The sequence below is a fragment of the Sinocyclocheilus grahami genome, unplaced genomic scaffold (genome assembly GCF_001515645.1).
Source record: "Sinocyclocheilus grahami isolate Dianchi unplaced genomic scaffold, SAMN03320097.WGS_v1.1 scaffold936.1, whole genome shotgun sequence".
In the NCBI taxonomy this organism is placed as follows: Eukaryota; Metazoa; Chordata; class Actinopteri; order Cypriniformes; family Cyprinidae; genus Sinocyclocheilus; species Sinocyclocheilus grahami.
In genome coordinates this window covers 173453-190906 of record NW_015506115.1, presented here as the reverse complement: position 1 = coordinate 190906, position 17454 = coordinate 173453, and the positions used below count along the sequence as shown (strand labels likewise).

General features: G+C 36.6%; 1 pseudogene; it reads right to left on the bottom strand.

The window, feature by feature from the left end:
• LOC107564460 (transmembrane protein 132C-like) overlaps window positions 1-14972 on the bottom strand; it is a 33097-nt pseudogene extending 18125 nt beyond the window's left edge.
• Window positions 14973-17454: the final 2482 nt, after the last annotated feature.

The window sequence follows — 17454 nt, the reverse complement described above, 5'->3', positions numbered from 1 at the left end:
TTCAAGAGAGGCTCTAGCCACCGGGCCACCCCCCGTGCATGGCCCTGGGTTCCATCCTCATTGGAGAGCAATGCTTGTGTTTCTATACATAGCAGGTTTGCGTGTGCATGTGTATGGCAGGGGGAGATGAGCCCAAGGATGTTCTGTTCAAGGAGTGTAAAGCTGAGGCTGACAGTGTGGTTTCCAATACAGGGGAAAAGAAAAAGATGCTAGTCTCCGTTCCCTTACAGAGGACAGGAAATCAATGACATCCCCATCAGACCCACTTAACCAAGCCTGGACAGTCACAACAACCCAGACCTACACACAATCACACACATGAGTACACAAACCCTCCCCCCAAAAAACTTAATTTCATTATTCATAAGATCACACAAAGAAACAAACAACTGAAATGAGACACGTTGGCCATATATTGTACAATCCAGTTGTTCCTCTGGTCAAACATAGCAGCTCTCAGAAGTCCCTTTGAGGTTGTCTGAGGCAAATGACAACAGCTAGAGTTCCTGTTCCTCCCAAACCTTTACAAAATGTCACACTGACCCCATATCACACTATAATCAGAATAATGTATCAATATAATTGATCATACAACTGCAACATTATGTACCCATGGGGACAAGGAAGTTTGTCAGCTCAATAGTGTCAAAATCCTGTTTAGCTCAAGGGGCCATTAGAGCTCTTGGAACAGATTCAAAAAGCTTCCCGAGAACCAATACAGCAACACAGAGTGGCATAGAGGATATAAGCATAATGATAAAAGATTGTTACAAAATATGACTGCTGCAAAATACACCTTTCAGATTTCAGCACTCTCTACATTTTTTGTAATGTCAGATCCATATTTGTGTTTTCATCTGTTGCTGAAGAGTCTTTTTTTCCTCCACGAGTGCCTGCCATAAATACTGGGGTTATAAAACTCCATAGGCAAGATATTACTATCACAGGGGCTGTATTGAAAGACCCTAGCTACCTGCCTGTTTGACTGATTGGTAATCGGGCCAGATTTGTTAAAGGGCATTCGAACATACACACATAATCATGTTTGCAAACATATAAGCACAGGAAAGATTACATTATGTTGATTTTATTAATGAAAACAGACAGATTTGTGTATTTTGTGCATGTAATACAGGGTTAAGGTTATGTTTGGGTTGTTTAAAAAATATGATATTTTTGTGTTCAAAATTGTGTGTGTGTGTGTGTGTGTGTGTGTGTGTCCCACAATCTGTACTCTGTTTTTGTAAGATGTAATCACTGTCTCGAGTAAAGGGCTCATGGAAACACTAATCTTGGCATTGATAGAGAAGATTTTAGGACTATTCAGATGTAAGACCAGATTTTACTAGTTTATTAGTATGTTTCTCATAATTTGAACAAATTAGAGGTTAAAATTATAATCAAGTACTTTACATGTGCTTTATGATGTTAGTCAATACATCAAAAATTACAGTGTGAAATTTTAGTGTACATCTGTAACAGTGTATATCTTTAAATCATGACCAACAACTATTAAGCATGATGATTTAATAATTTAAATCATTTGATGATTTTGAGGTAAAACTTTGAATTTGACATTATTACATAGTGCATTTAAATAAGTGTACTTAAGTGTACTAATAAACATAGTCATAAAAGTGAACTCCTTTTTGAAAGGGAGATTTAAAGGGATAGTTCACCCAAAAATGGAAATTGTTGGTAACCAAACAGTTGCTGGTAGCCACTGACTTATTATTTCATAGTATTATTATGGAATTATCATCATTATTATTATGGAAGTCAGTGGCCAACAGCAACTGTTTGGTTATGCACAATCTTCAAAATATTTTCTTTGGTGTTCAACAGAAGAAAGAAACATGCAGATTTGGTATGACTTTAGGGTGAGTAAATGATCATTTTGGGGCAGGGTTGTACAGTGCGACATATATGACATATACATTTAATTAACGTGCTGTTCTGCATGCGCTTTTTCTGAGCACCTACTAAAGAAGCGCGCTCACACTGAGAGCCTGTCAAAACGTGCCTGATTATTGGACTACGTTGTCTTTCACGTCTGATTGATTTAGCGTCTAATACTGTCAAAAACACACAATGTTTACATATAAACACAGTTGGTTATGTCTAAAATTAAAGTAAACAGTTGAGAGAGAAACGCAGGAAGCTCTTAAAGGGACAGGGAAAAAATACTATGGAAGTTACTGTGGACCAGCAACTGCTTGGTTACCCACATTCTTCAAAAATAACTTTTATGTTCAACTGACAAAATAAATTAATTCAGGTTTAAAACAACTTGAGTAAATGATGGTATAAAAATGAAACACTATTGAAAAACAGATGATCTTTTAATGTTAGTAAAACAACAAAACACAGAATAAAATCACTCACTGCTCTTGACTGATGAACTTATCATCAGTCAGTTGCTTTAAAAAAAGTATAATTGATGTATATAGTGTTTTATTTTAATATTTGTTCGTTCAATTTCTTGAATGCTACTGCTAAATACTGTATCTGAAAAATAAAATGTTGTAAATACTGCTAAATACTGTACCTGAAAAATGTTCTTATTTTCTAATAACAAAGATAAAATAATGACTAATAATGCTAACTTTGCCTAAATGTCTGCCATTGTTTTTTATTTTATATTTTGTTAAGGTGTAAGAGGTGTTATGTTTCTGCACTCTTCCATTTTTAGCAAATTAAGAAAACTTTGTCTAAAACAATTTTTGTGATGGTTTGTATTTTTTGTGCTCTGTATGGAACATCAGTGCCTGTTTAAGTGATGAACTCCATTACTTGTGTTTGTTTTCAGACATGATAACAGACGTTTTATACTTGTGCTACAACTTTTTGGCCTGTGCTACAAAACTTTCAACCTCTGTAGCACCAGTGCTATGTGAAAAAAAGTTAACGTACAGCCCTGATTTTGGGGTAAATGACTTCATTTTTGGGTGAACTATATTTTAGGTACACTTAAGTGGATTTTTATTTCATTAACATTATATTATCTACAATTCTTTAAGTACAGTTGTTAAAATATATATACATTTTAAAGTACACTACAAATGTACTGTACATTCAATACAATTAAGCAGATTTCTTTTAACACAATAGTAAGCAGCCATTTGTTCCTCTTTCCCTCTGTCACAAACATTAGGTCCATCATTTTGAGAAGATGTCAACGAAGCATAGACATGCAAATAAATACACCACAAATAACCCACACTATACAAGACTAGTTAACATAATCTGCATCTATGCGTATGTTTGTTTTATGTGTTCACGCAATAAGAGTTCTCTATAATAACAGTGCTCTACTGCTATTGCACCACTGAGCTAGTGTACTGTCATTTTTAAAGTGATCATATCTGACTTTAGATTCACAATTCACACAGAGAGAGGGGAGGCTATGATAACAACAACAACATTAAAACAAATCCTTTAGGCCCAATACTATTGATATATTGTTCATTTCTACTACATTTTCATCACCATTAAAACCACCAGTGTGATATCACAGCATGATATGTCAAACCTCACCAAAGCTCACATTTGTTAATATCTCAGTGCTTCAAGGGCAACTGAGCAATTGTTCATAATTTGATAATAGCGCCAGTTAATGAAAAGTATCTATTGACCATCTGGAACCATTTTTCAATTAATTAATGGATAACAAGCAGAAATGTAATCATGTTTGTGTGCATTTTAAATATTTTGGGATTACAGAAGAAATCAAGCAATCGAGAAGAGAAGAGAAGAGAAGAGAAGAGAAGAGAAGAGAAGAGAAGAGAAGAGAAGAGAAGAGAAGAGAAGAGAAGAGAAGAGAAGAGAAGGCACATCTCATGGGACAGTTGTCCTCAGTGGGTTTGCAGTGACTGATGTGAGCTGTAGAGAGAAGAGCTGGTCATGGACAGACTGAGATTTAAGGCGACAGTGATTAAGTGGCAAGAGCAACAGGGCTTAAAGAAAGAGAGAGATGGTATATCAGCGCAAAAAAAAAAAACACGCTCATGCAGGGGTAGATGGGAGAAATGTGCTTCAGAGAGGACTGAACTTCACCAGGGAAGCCTGACACAACAGAGATGGATGTTAAGAATGAAGGAGATTGGAGGAGAAGTAGGTAAGGACAACAGGTCCAGCTGTCCTCTAAGACCCTAATAACACAGATACAACCTGACATGCGAATATAAAATGGTCCACACATGAGAAAAGTGCACATATATGAACATAAATCACAGAAATAGAGCAGCTTTACAGGTAGAACATGATTTTGAAAAACAATACTGAAAGTCTACAACTGGCATCTTAAATCTCCTCAGTCTTCTTAAGCTTCTTAATTAAATTTTCTGAGATTTCCCACATTTCTCAGTGCTGAAATCCACTGCATCTCAAGCTCGTTCACATCTCAAATGTATTTCTTTAAAAAGGAGTTCATGTTTAGCCATTAATGAGTTACATTCATTTTACTGTTCGATGGTGAACACATTTTTGAATTTCTGAATTAAAATGAAAACGTTAATATAGGGACATAAAGCCCGAATATCATGATGTTACAAACCTGCTTACATAATAATAAAGAGCATTCAAATAAAAGGCTCATTAAAACGGCTAAAAGTCTTACAAATTTCTTAATATTTGAAAAATATTTGTCCCCCAAATTGAAATCAGGGTAATCAGATCAACAAGTTTCTAGAAAATATCAGATAATTTTACTAGATGGCAAGGTTAGTTCAGGCTGTCAAACTGAGCAGCCTCATTTCATTTCTATCGATCATGGTGAAAGAAACACACAATAACAGTACAACACCAACCACCTTAATCTAAATCATTTTACTTGCACACCCAGAGAATATTTAAAAACAAGTTGTCAATCAGACACAAACTTCAGTTCTACAAATGTAACTTGGATACAAACATGCAATATAACTGCAAATTCTGCTAGTAGACTTAATGACACGCTCCATCCCAAACCCGGTTTGCACAATTTTACAGAATGTCTGAGTCTAAACTCAGCATAACTCAGTTAAAACCCAGCTGATGGTTAATAGGTGGTGATACTTTTTATTTGATGCTTATATCACCTCAAATTTATTTATCTTTAGTGTTTATTTATCTTTTATTGAAAACAGTATAAAAATACTATAAAACATAAACCCTTTCTGGCTCCTAAATGACGCTCACCTTCTCTAGCTGAAGCTTTTTAAAGCACAGCACGACAATGAATGCGCAGCCAAAACATTCAGAGAGCGAGAGAAGCAAAATGTATTTGCATATAATCTGAGGGATTAAATGTGCATGTCTTTTTTCAGCCATATAGCTAGATGTTCAAATCTGCTCAATGAGCTTTATAGACTATGCTCCCAGACTTGATGACCCCAGAGTTCTGCAGTCAGAATAACAGCTCAGAATATCATTGAATGTTAATTTCATGACATGTACTCAACACTGATAATCTGCACTGCATCCAGAAAGGATGCTAACATTACTGGTATTTTCAGGAAAAACGCATAAACCATTAAAAATCTTGTTTCCAGTTTATTGGTATGTTTCTCATAAAGCATTAAAGCTGCGGTTTCTGCTTAGCACTAAAATACTGAGAAGAAGTGAGCTAAAAAGGGGGAAACCCTTCTGGCAAAAATCTCTGTGAGAGACTTACCTGAGGGAGAAAGTATCCAGGTTGGCTGAGCTCCTCACATAGACATAAAAAGAGGCAATATCAGTCTTCTTAAGTGGTTTTGAGGTGGTCTGGATGACCACAGCCTCTCTCAATCTGAGAACAGACACTGGCATGTACTCAGCTTGAGGCTGCCCAGCATTTCCAGCACCCATATCCCACCTCTTGCCCTCCTCCCCGCTGGCTGTGCATGGGCCGTACGTGCTGGGTCGGGCCTGATAATACAGCTCCACAGGATTTCCCTGGGTCGGCCCTTGTCTTTCCCGACTGGAACTTTCCTCAACTGGGCTGAACCAACCCGCAGGAGGGTCAACCTCTGCCATGCAGGTCCCATGCTCATTTCTGATGACACAGGAGCCCCGGACCTCCTGAGTCTGCCAGAAGGTGTACACAGTCACACAAGGCAGCTAATTTCTCATTCCTTTCTCCTTCTCTCCTCTGTCCCAGTCTCTCCCAGCCATGTAAAACAGGACTCGCACTTTAGGAGAAGACGAGTAGACCCATCGGGTCAGGACAAAGGACTGGACTTTCCAATTGAGGGTGAAAACCGGTGGTGAGGGCCGGAATAACTGCACCAGCTGCACTAAGTCTAGGGGGATCTCCCGTTTGGTATAGAGTGGGCCATAACTGACATTGATAACAGGGAGACTTCCCGCTTGGAGCACGACAAATGGCTGCGTGTGGCTCTGCATGCTGGAATTTCGCATGATGTCCTGTCCAGCCTCTTTTAATAGAAAGTAGTCAGCATCCCGTACCTGGTAAGTTACAGGAAGAAACAACGGATATGGAATTGAGGATTTGGTGGAATCGGAGATCTCCTGACTGTCCAGCTCTGCAGGAGAAAAAAGTCACAAATGGAAAAAGAGGTGAATTAGGTGCAATGTTGTCTTCATGGCATACAATGGGTCTCCACAGTCCTGTGAACTACCAAAATGTCTCTCTGTTTATTTCCATACAACAATGGGAACCCCCAATCTTGGAAGCTAAGTAAGGTTTGGCCTGGTAAGAACTTGGATGGGAGGCTGCATTAAATAACAGGTGCTGTAAGTCTCTGCCTTGGGCCTCAAATGCTGTGATAGACTCCAGCATCTCTATAATCACTACATAGGACAAGCAGTTTGGAGAACAGATGGATGGATGTTTTGGATATCTATGATGTCCATGGTTTTTCACATTTGGTTATATTTATAATGACAAAAAAAACATTTGGCAGTATTAAATTAACACTTTCAACTGTATGACTTTCGTCCCATTATATCACATAAACCGGCCCCAAAAATAATTTGTACACTTTAAGACACTTAGATCAGACATTATCACACTTAGAAATGCATGTGTGTATCATGGCAACATGTCTGGCATGAAAATATTTTGAATCTCCCAATTTAAATCTCCCCGCATGCCAAAGTCACACAACACTGCCGCTCTGCCTACACCATTGACTGTTGAATTTAGCCATCTTTAATTAAGCATTTGACCTGAACATATATTCATTTTTCAACATTTGCGTTGTAATGTTATTCACACAGCTGAGCTCATTCAGTAAAATATAAATAATTTACAGTAAATTATCTTTAATGTATACTTAATGTGACTTTAGAGTATATGAAATAAGATTATTTTATTCTTATAGCAGTCATGAATTCATAAAGAATTAAAAACATCATAAAAATCCTCTTATCACATGTGCACAATAAAACAGTCGCTAGAGTGACATTTCCACTGCGAGACTGGGCTTGATCTTTCATATTTATCTCAATAAAGGTATGGTTAAAAAAATCAAATAAACTGCACTGTATGAAGACCAGATGGTATGATGAGGATTGTCAAAGGCAGTATTTTCTTTATATATTTCAATGACAAATAAGTGGCAGACAAGCACTGTCAAATGTTTATTTCATACACTGTAACTGATTTTTGTAATTTGAACAGTATTTTACTGTAATATGTACAGTAAGATACTGTGAAATGTGTGTACCATATTTTACTGTAAACCGCAAAGCATTATGGGAAAATATATGGTCACTACTGTATTTCTTCACTACTGTAAATCAATTTACAGTAGTGAACTTGCCCACGTAAAACTGACCAATGGCAATGGAGTTTTTTTTTTTTTTTTACTGTTTGGTGGAAGTGGCGGTAAAAGGACAAAAGAAAAATGATGTACTGTTAACTTGACAAAAAGGTTTGTATATTATTTCTATTTTATGCAAAACTTGAGATATTTTAAGATTTACAGCGAACTAACGTGAAATACTGAGGTAAAGTGTGTTAGGCAACACTGCTGAAGTGTAGATTTAAAACAGTATTTTCAAGTACTTCTTTTGTTTGTTATTTTCAAGTTTGTAGTCTGGATGTAGTCTGCAACGTCGGAGGTGTATTTTGGAGCCTCTTCTTGTGAATGCCATAGAAACGATGATAACATTAACTGGTAAGTTAAGTTATAGACAGTTATAGCCAAAGTTAACTAGTTGAAAACAAAGAAGAAGAATAACTTTTCTACACTGCCTCTTTATCACAAGTAAGGTCATTCTCTTCAAATGCTTTTTAAGTTAGAAACGTGTACACTAATGTCGTATGTAACTTTAGAGACGGCCCCTAAATTCAGTGACAGACGTAACATAAAACAGCGCGCTAACATGAAATACTGAAGAAAACTGAGTTAAGAAACACCGCTGTTAAGTACATCTTTTGTATTTTGTTTTCAAGTTTGTGGTCATGTCTGTTAAGAGTCTTTTCTTGTGATTGCCGTCGAAGCAGTGTTAACAACAGGTGAGCTTCCATCAACTACTAAATTAACCAAATTAGCCACTGGCTGCTGTTCCCTACTAACTCACAGAACGGCTTGACTTTTTAAAGAGAGGAACAGGCTAGAAATATATTAATATAGCAAGTTCTGCAGAAATTCAGAATTAGGTAACCCAAACTGCATTTTGTTTTACATTGCATTTACATTCATGCATTTGCAAGATGCTTTTATTCAAAGCAACTTGTTGAATTGCCTTTAAAGTACACATTTTATTGAGTTATCCATAGCCTGGGAATCAAAACCATTATTTCAGCATTCTAGCACTTTGCTCTACTGATTGAGAATGTATTGTAAAAGAAGGTGCAAAGAAAAAGCATTAGCCTGAAGCACCCCCAAAAAAAAACATGTAAATTTGATATATTGCATCCAATGCTCCGTACTTTAATCCACCCCACAATATCAATTCAATATTCTACTAGGATCATGAAAAACTCCTGCGGATTGGTAAACTCAGAGAAGTCTGAGGCCCAACATTAAGTGCACTGTGTGTCAGTAAATAAATAAATAAATCAACTCCAATAACAATGATGAGCTCAAAAGTGAAGGCATAACATTTCTGGAAGTAATTTTAAAACGTAGACAGAGTGGTAGGGTCATGTAGGCATTACAGTGAAAGGCCATGACAAAAACTAATCTCAAAATGAACTCATGGCACATGACAATCCTAAACTCACATTTACAGCTGAAACTGTGACAGAACGTAAAGAAAAAAAAGATTATTCTGAAATGGATAACATTCTGCCTGGTTGACATTGTCATTTAATTTATTCTCTTTACAGCAGCACAGTTGTGGGACAAAGTAAGTGAACTCTTTGAATTCACCTGGAGTCCTTGCACAAACTGGTCAAAAATAGTATCTGATATTCAAGTTACAATATAAACAACACATTTAAACATTCACAGTGCAGGAAAAAGTATGAGACCACTTTCTTCTGCGAAACACAAAAAATACATTTTGAAGAATGTTTCATCTGTTTTTGAGTATGGTGCCCAAAACAACAATGACACTCGTATGGGGGGAAAAAACACTGAGACTTTTTTCATGTTCCACAGAAGAGAGAAAGTCATACAGGTTTGAAATGACATTAGGGTGCGTTAATGTTTCATTGATCAGGTAATGCCACAACCCAAAACATTTGGATTCAGATCAACACCTGCTTCAAAGGGGGAAAAAAAGAGCAAAAAGAGAGAGCAAAGTTACTTGAGAAAGAGCAAAGTCTGTTTTGGTGTATAAATGTTTAAATCTTCATTCATCTGTAAAGAAATGTCTAATCGGATGAGTTATATAATTGTTATTTATGTGTCTTTGTGGTGAGTGGTTTGCCTTTGACGTTTTAAATATGTGTGATATTCTGTAATTTTGCACATTTGGCTGGAGAGCAGAATTCACGTAAGGTAGGGTGACCATACGTGCCATTTTCCCAGGACGCGTCCTGGCCAGGATTTGTTTTGGCTTTGTTTTCTTGTTTTCATGCTTGCTGAAGGTAATGATCGAAAAGTCGTTTGACCAATAACATGCAAGCATTGTACATAATGGACCAATCATGGCGTGAGAGAAGGTGGGATCTACGGTCAAAGTGATGCAATTACGCGTACATATTAGGTGTGTTCGACTTAAAAGCAGTGCCTCGAGAGCATTTCGAAAGCATAACCATCTGTATGGTACTTTGATGTCATACACCGATCAGTCTGCACACGCAAACAAAGCCAAAACCTAGATATTTTAGGCAATATAGAAATCCTGGCCAGGACGCGTCCTGGGAAAATGGCACGTATGGTCACCCTAACATAAGGATCTCTGTGCTAGCCATCAGCAGGACTGGATGCATTAGCATTAGTAGTTGTGCAGGCCAACAGGTCAGCATCCATTCTATTTACCCTCCATTTCAGCAGATGACATAGATAACATCTGGCTGGATTCAGCTCTAAATCCGTAGGTATGATGGGCTAATAAGCCTGCTAGCCACACTCTAGGGAAACAGTGTTAAGGATGCGTGCTAAACACGGAGATAAATGCTCAGTATGTTTAATGTGTGTTTAGATACTGAAATGCTCATACGTTTACTGTGCATGTTTTATGTATATATGGGCAGTAACCTGAGAGCATTAAAAAGATATACATATAAAGTGATAAATAGCATGACTATGGCAGGAACAAAAGGTTGTCACTGCCATATAGAGAGATTGAGCAAAAATAAATAATACTATTTTGATTTAAAACATCAGAGACAAACCACTTGAAAACACATATTAAATCAAATAAATCGGTGTTACTGATGTACTAGATCAGGGCTTCTGAGCTGGTTTTGCTTCAGGAGCCATAGTTTACATCTGAAATCAATTGGTGACCCAACACAATACCAAATTTGCAACAAAAATGTCCTTAAAATGTCCTATGTAAAATTAAATATATGATTATGATATAATTAAAAACTACAACTATATAAAATTAGTTGATAGTATTTTATTATTTGCATTTAGTTTCACTGTACTAATTATTTACTGGAGGTCTGGACCAACCTGAAATTTTTCTGTTTTATTTTTAAAGGGAAACTCTTGATTAGCTTTGAAAACACTGAAAAAAGTCACCATGCTGTGAGAACAGTGAAAAGACTAAAAACAGTTTAGCTGACAGCACAGATGTGCATCCTCTTGAGACACATCAACAGTTGCATCTCTTCTTCCAAATACCTCAGACTTCTTTAAGTAAAACTGGAAATGACACTCTTTCTTGTTATGAAACTTTACAAGAGTAAAGTTTCATAACAAGAAACTTTGTTTCTTAAGGTAGAAGAATTAAAGAAACCCCAAAATTGATAACCAAAAAAAAAACTATTTTTCTTTATTAAAAGTTTGACACAGTCAGTTACTTTTAAAGGAAAAATGCTTGCTTGTAAGTTTAATCAATTGGAGAAACATTGCTTCTGGTAAATAAATACCAATTTACATTTATATTTTGCAAGCCATAGAGATAATCTATGAATTTCTAATACATGGTGTTTATCTGTATTTATCAAACATTTTGTTAGAGTAAAGCAGGGAAATTAAGCAAATTCAATCCATTACAATGAGATTCAATGCAGCAGTTACAGTACCATTTATGCTTCAGGACGAACAAGCACAGATGGCAGATCAAAGGCCATTCACACTGACCAATTGGGGCCTTGATGCTGGGTGAATTTCATACTGATGACATAAATATAATATTATGACAACTGTTAGTATATAGCAGATCCTTTCTGTGATCATACTGCATTATTATATTGTCAACAAGCAAGCTTGCTCACTACCGTGTAAGTCTGCACTAACCTTTATAATGTATCCTTAATTCCAAATGTCACCACATTAAATCCTTAGCAGGTGATTTAAGGGCATCCTACTGACAAAGACTTGAAATGGAGATCCGATGGGGTTGAAGAAATCTCAATAGACAATATTAAAATCAATGTAAAACATATGGCTGCATATGACCATACTTCACATATAAAGTAATCTGATACCAATCTAACTAGTCTGTTACATCCCAAAGAAATATGCCTCAAAAATAAGATTATTTTCATTGTTTTGTGCTTGGGCAACTATGAACATTTAGCACAACATCATACTGGGTCTATACTGAATGGAAGCAAAGCTTGTGATATCTATCCCCCCTTTCTCTCTTTTCCACCATCAATAATCATTATGCACGGTTTGACTGCTTGAACCTTTATAACAAACATATAATATTTGGCACTGAATGCATTTAAGTGAAGCTATTGCACTGCACAACAATATGACTGCTGGTGAGTAGAACAAACCAGTACTCACGTAATATATATCATAAAATTTGATTGGCCAAGTGGATTTCCGAGAGTGCTTGATACATATATACTAACTAACTCAGCAATTGTCTGAAATGCAAGTTACTCAATATGAACTTAGAGCTTGTATAAAAGCATATACTGTATTTAACTAATACTACAACTCTTACTTGCGTGATATCATATACATATATATGTTTTTGTGCACAAAAACACAAAAGTGATTTTAAAATGTCTTAAAACACCACTGAAGATAGAGGACACACACAGCACAGATGTCTCAGCCTCTATGAAAGAGTGAAGCTGTAGAAACACTGTTTCTGGGACAGGATGAGCGCTAATCCTATCCAGACCATGCCTTGAGAAACAAGCACTCAATGCAAAAAATAGAAGGGACTGAGACAAATGAGGGAAATGGGAAACTAAAGAATGACAAGTGAGTAAAGACCTTTGAAGAATGGTCAGGAATAGTTCTGTATCCAATAATGCCAATAAAACTTCCAATGGAACCTCTTTGAAAAATAAGTTTTATAGGGATTTAATCTTCATCATGCCTTTATCCGGGATGCTAAGGTCTTGAAACCAAAGTAGTTTCTGCAGCCAAGTACCTTACAGATACAGATAATATAAATTCCTGTTTGTCAGAATGATCGTGCCCATTCATAAGAGTGCATATGCCAATGCTGCAGAAGAAATCACACATTCCCAAAAATAAATTTGACCAGTTGCACCAAATGAGTCACTTTCCGCAGATCATTTCCTTTAATCTGTGGAACACAAAAGGAGTTACTATCAGGATATCAACAACAATGCATTATGCATTGTCAAGTTCAGTTGTGTTTTGCATGCAAAATTATATTGGACATGAATAACATCTTAAGTCAAAGTACTGCTTTTCCTTTGGATATGAAGTATCTTGCCTAGGGCACCAAGTGAACCACAAATGACCCCTCTCAAAAAAGGTATATGATGAATTCTTCCCATAAATTTAAGTAAGATGCATGGGGAAAAGTTTTCTTTACAATAAATTGAATTATCAGTTCAACCGATTATGTCGAAATTATGACACTGTTCTATGATTTTAATAGCTGGATATACTGTCTAGTGTAATAAGAAAGTTTTGACCTTTGAGTAGTTTAGGCCAAAATTTAGACATCAACTTTTTATGGTAGGTTCATTTTTATTAAAGATAACAGTTTATTAAACAAGTTTCAAAAAAGGGAGAATGTTTGTGTCTAATACTGAAGAAAAAAGACTTAATGGAATACAGTATTTGATCAAATTTGTGTTCTGTTCTCTGCCCATTAACATGACTAGATAAATAGCCTGTAGTTTAGCATTTAGCCTACTCTATTTAAAGTAATTTTCCAGGTATTACAAACCTCTTACCCTGGTCCTAAATACACTATTACACTATACACAATGACCAAAACATGATGATTTAGCTCTTCCAACTTTTAGGCTTTAAGAAAGCCACATACCTTGTGTGACAGCCGTGATTATCTGCAGAATCCGCCATAGGTGAGAATAGACGCTCATTTTGGCCACAGGGGTTGACTATGATATGTCCCATTAACGTTTCTGGCGTCTCTGAACCCTAAACAGAGAGACTAGCAGCGCATTTGCTCCGTCAGCATCATGAGGCTGTTTTACCTGTGGATTCTTCACCTGTGCACGCGCTCCTAATTATTCATTTCAACTGCAACAGCGGCCAGTGTGCCAAAACTACATGTTAAGAAAAGTACAGCCTCAACTGTATCTTTAGCGAGATTTACAACCCATTTGGTTGATCTTCTCTAAATTAATGGACTGCTTTCCATTATAATCCAACGAAAGAAAGGTAACATCAATACTCTCTTTTTGATAACTCTCGTTGACTTCATGCGTCCTGTCGTGGTCTCGTCCACGCAGAAAGTGTCGAGGAAGCGCGAAACAGCAGTCATCTGTCCAGCCGTGACCCATCGCGAGCTGTGGATCCTCAGCAGCTCAGAGCTCGAGCGACAGGACTGAAACACGAGACAGGCGCTGAGAGTCACGCGATTAACTGCTCAACGCAGAAAGAGATTAAATATGTTTGCTTGTGTTATTCATATTATATTACATAGCAAACTTGTAATGTACCTGTGAAATCGTACACGTACAAAACACCAGAAAGTTTCAGTTAAATCACCAAATCTGTCATCAAAGTGAGTGAGTGAACCTGTGAACATTAGTTGTGGAAGGACAGGGACCTCTCGTGGTCATATTTTAAAATATATTTTTGCGTTTGTTTCTTTGATCAGTAGTCTTGTGTTTTACTCGAATTCTTCAGTTTGCATTTCTTTTGTTTATAGATAAGGATAGTGAGACATATGAAGAGAAGGAATATGTTATTGGTCTAATGTCAAGAGAAAGTAATCTAGCATCTACATATCTCAGTGAAACGGCTTGTTTCAAATTACTTTAACAACGGAAACTTGTTGATAGAGGTAAATTAATAAACCATAATTCATTATGTGATTCCAGAAGATTCAAGGACTGTATGTTCTTCAATAAAAATTTTATTAAGGGGGGAAATGTGATTTCAGTCTACATCTTGATTGTAGCTCTTTGTAGTATTTTAGATCCCAACAAACACATTTACGTTGTGTCAACGTCGCTGCCACGTTCCATTTTTACTGTGGCAACGTTGCGGTCTACGTGCTCCCGACATTGTAGCAACGTTGAATTGTAAGACGCGAAAGGGCTGTAGCAACGTTGTTACGCGACATTCAGCAACTGCGAGACGACGTTCCGACCACATTTATTTTTATGCCAGATTATATATATTACCTTTTCTGCATCTTATTTTATTTTTTATTTTTTTTGTGGCGAATCTCTTAATAATCAAACACAAGATAAATATGTAATACTTTTTCAAATACTGTTAATCATTAATTGTTCTTTTTAACGTAAAACCTGCTATGAAACTTTAAAGAGGAAAAATGCCATACAAGTTCATATAATCCAACTTTATTAAAACATTGCATACATGTCTATTGCATACACTACCAAAACATACATTTAAAAAAAAAGTACGTTATATGAATTATATTTAGCTCAAATATAATGGACTACAAATAAAAAAGCTTAAAAAAGGCATTTGAGAACGTTTGCTGAACAAAAGAAAAGCAGCTGAGACAGTCAGCAGGTCACCGGCTGATGAGGCGGACTCAGGACTGGAGAACACGGCGGGCAGGGGAGCGCAGACGGGAAGGTCGGACTCGGCAGACATCAACAGTCCAATAAAGATAAACAAATCTAGAGGAAAAGGCAAGCGCAGAAACCAGTCGGCAGGCACAAGTCAAAACCAGGCAGACAATCCGGGGACAGAGAATGATGTGCAGCAGGCAGGTAAAACTGGGCAGAGAACAAGACGGAGCAAAATCAAATAGCAAGCCATTAATATAGGAGGACACAAGTAGGATTTTGATACGACAGGACAGGACACATGTATGAGCAGACAGTACAAAATAATCTCTCAACGAAACAAAGCACACTATAGCAGAAAAATGAAAGGAAAGAAGAAACAATCAGCTGAGCGCAGCCAATAGAAAAAAAGAGCAAAAGTTAGAAAAGAGAGACAAAGATCAAACCTGACTCCTGACAGAAACATCACATTAGCGTATTCTTTTCAGTCTTTTGATACTTTTATTTTAAACAGTTAAATAGTTATTTTAAACATCTATCAAATCTTAAGTAAATTTTGTACGAGTTATTTTTATTTGATTTTAGGTCCTTATTATAAGACGATAGTACAGATATGAAAGAAAAAGATAGTGAGAAAAGTGTAGGGTGACATGAGCCAGGTTTGAGCTCCAGTCATATGTACAGATATGCTAGGCTGCTTGTACTACCCATAAGGCTGAGTCTCTGAATACTTACTTAAAATTATGAGAAGAGGTCCAATGAACCATCTTGTAAATGTGGGGCAACTGATCGCTGTAAAATTAAATGTCAAACTTAGTGTCATGTCAATATCAGCTGTACAGAACATTAAAGCAATATTAAAAATCTCACACTTGGGTTTTTAGTTTGGATTAATTTAGTGTATATTAAAAACATTGATTTGCACTTAACTGTAGCCTTGAGACTTTGAGGGAAGAAAAAAAAGTACTTAACCAGGGCTGGACAATAATAATAAAATATCTGTCTTGGAGCATATCCTCGAAAACAGTCAGTTATATCATAATTGAAAGTAAAAAGTTGAGAAAAATCGTATATGTATCAATGTATTGGACGCATGCACATCTAAAGTGACCTAACTGCTGTCAGTGTACTTAATGTTAATACTAAAACAAAAAAAAACACTCAATGCTCTTGACTGATTAACTTTTGTAGCATTAACAAAGATTCATCTATATTTAATTTATGCAGTGAGGAATATGCTTCTTCATAACACCAAGACATGCCTGGTGCATGTAATCAATGGGAAACTGGCCAATCATATCAACTGGTAACTCTGTCAAAGGTGTTCTTCCATTATGGTGTTCTGGTTGGGTTTGAGCTCTAAATGAATGATCTGTTCTTACTTCAAACCCATCAACTTCTTGATAAGTCATTCTTCCTTCCCAGAATCCTTTTTGTTCACATCTGTCACAACCATAATATGCAGAAAATGACTTGGTGTTTTTCACCATTGCTTTGGCTGGTGCATCACATACAATACACCTTAGCTTGACTCCAATGATCCTCCCATCAAATTTAAGACCACTTTCTAGTAATTGTTTTATTTCTGTAACAGCATCCTCAAGAAATGTAAGATCTGAGGGTCTTTGAGATCCCAGTGTCAGTGTTACAGGAAATACAATCACTGGTTCAAGATGAATGGAACACAACACAGGCCACATTGACAATGATGAACTTTTGAAGAGTGGAAGTCCATCAACATTTAAAGAAATCTCCAGAGAATTTATTCTGGAAGTCACCGCACAAGGATATCTTTTCAACACTTTCTCAATTTCTTCAGACAATGAGAGATGAATATACTGCATGCCAGATTTATTCTGAATATCAACTGCTCGCACAGTCTTCAAAAGTGTGCGTGCTGTAGCATGCAATGTGGCATGTCCTTGTGAACGCAGGACTTCTAGGAGGTCATCTAAAGCACATTGTTGAATTTGGTGTTTGTTGGCCCAGGCAATGAGGTCTTCTCT